Here is a 1,681-nt window from a genome sequence, read left to right as displayed (position 1 = left end):
TGCCTCACAATAATTAGTGGTAAATTAGCTGCCTCCTGCACGTCCCCTACTGGGGATCGAGCCCACAACTTGGGCAAGTTCCCTGACAGGGAATCAAACTGTGACCTCCTGGTTCATAGATTGATGCTCAACCATTGAGCAACACTGGCCAGGTACCCTCTTTCAATTTCATCTGCCACTCCGAAGAAGGAATATGATGATACCGCAGATATTGTTGGACTAACACTACAGGGTTGTCCTAAGAATATCTCATAACAAGAGAAAATACCAATTTCCTCCTCAATATGTTTGATAATATATATCACTGTGACATGAACTTTCTATAAATCCTTAATATTTTGAAGCTCTGAATCATTTAACAAGGAGTCCTTCCCTCTCCATGAGATAAATGTAGTATTCTTCACATTGGAACCTGAATTCTATAGTTTGACTGCTTATGTTGGTTAAATCCCTGTGTGGTTATAAAATTTTCACTTTTTTGTTCTTTGTAAATATAATCCAAGTTCCACTTTACTTTCCAATCTCTCAGTTCCCTCATTTCTATGGTTTAGATAATCCTATATAATAAAAAGGTAATATGCAAATTGACCCTCATACCCTCATGTCATTACAAGATAGCCACCTCCATGTTGTCACAAGATGGCTGCCCCCACATCATCACAAGAGGCCACCTCCATGTCACAAGATGGCCACCCCCACGTCATCACAAGATGGCCATCACAAGATGGCCACCCATACGTTGTCACAAGATGGCCGGCAGGAAAGGGCAGTTGGGGGGGACCAGACCTGCAGGGGAGCAGTTAGGTGTCAATCAGGCGGCAGGGGAGCGGTTAGGAGGTGATCAGGCTGGCAGGCAGAAGCGGTTAGGGGCAATCAGGCAGGCAGGCAGGTGAGTGGTTAGGAGCCAGCAGCCCTGGATTGTGAGAGGGATCGGGCCTAACCCGGCAGTCGGACATCCCCTGAGGGGTCCCAGATTGGAGAGGGTGCAGGCTGGGCTGAGGGACACACACACGCCTGCCTCCAGTGCACAAATTTCGTGCACCGGGCCTCTAGTAGCATCATAACCACCCAACTCAAAACTTTGATATAATCTGTTAGAATATTATCTAAAATAAAGGTTTTTCAAGCATTGCTGCACATAAAAGTCCCCTAGGGAGTACACAAACATACACACACTCACACACACTCACGCATGCGCAAAACATCCGAGATGTTCACTTCGCGTCCCAGACTAATTACCGTATTTGCCGGCGTATAAGACGATTTTTTGGCCCTGAAAAATATGCCTCCAAGTGGGGGGTCGTCTTATACGCCAGGTACACTTCAGATAGACTGCCCATAGTGCTTGCCCCGTGCCATAGTGGCCTCCCGATGCCCGCCCACTTCATTCCACATACCGTTCAGGCATCAGCAGCGCTGCTGGGTGTATGCTCGGCTGTTATGCGATTTTGCTGTTATGCGATTTTACCACACTCGCAAAATCGCACACAGCCGACCATACACCCAGTATGATAGCGCAAAATTGCGAATCGCGATACCATACTGGATGTATGGTTGGCTGTGTGCGATTTTGCGAGTGTGGTAAATTCGGGTTACCGTATATTTCTTTACATATGCATTGAAGATTCGCGATTTTGCGCTATCATGGTGCCTGTTAGAATGTTGAAGAGCTCGCACTTGC

Source organism: Myotis davidii, unplaced genomic scaffold, assembly GCF_000327345.1.
Source record: "Myotis davidii unplaced genomic scaffold, ASM32734v1 scaffold44, whole genome shotgun sequence".
Taxonomy (NCBI): domain Eukaryota; kingdom Metazoa; phylum Chordata; class Mammalia; order Chiroptera; family Vespertilionidae; genus Myotis; species Myotis davidii.
This window is presented reverse-complemented; position numbering follows the sequence as displayed.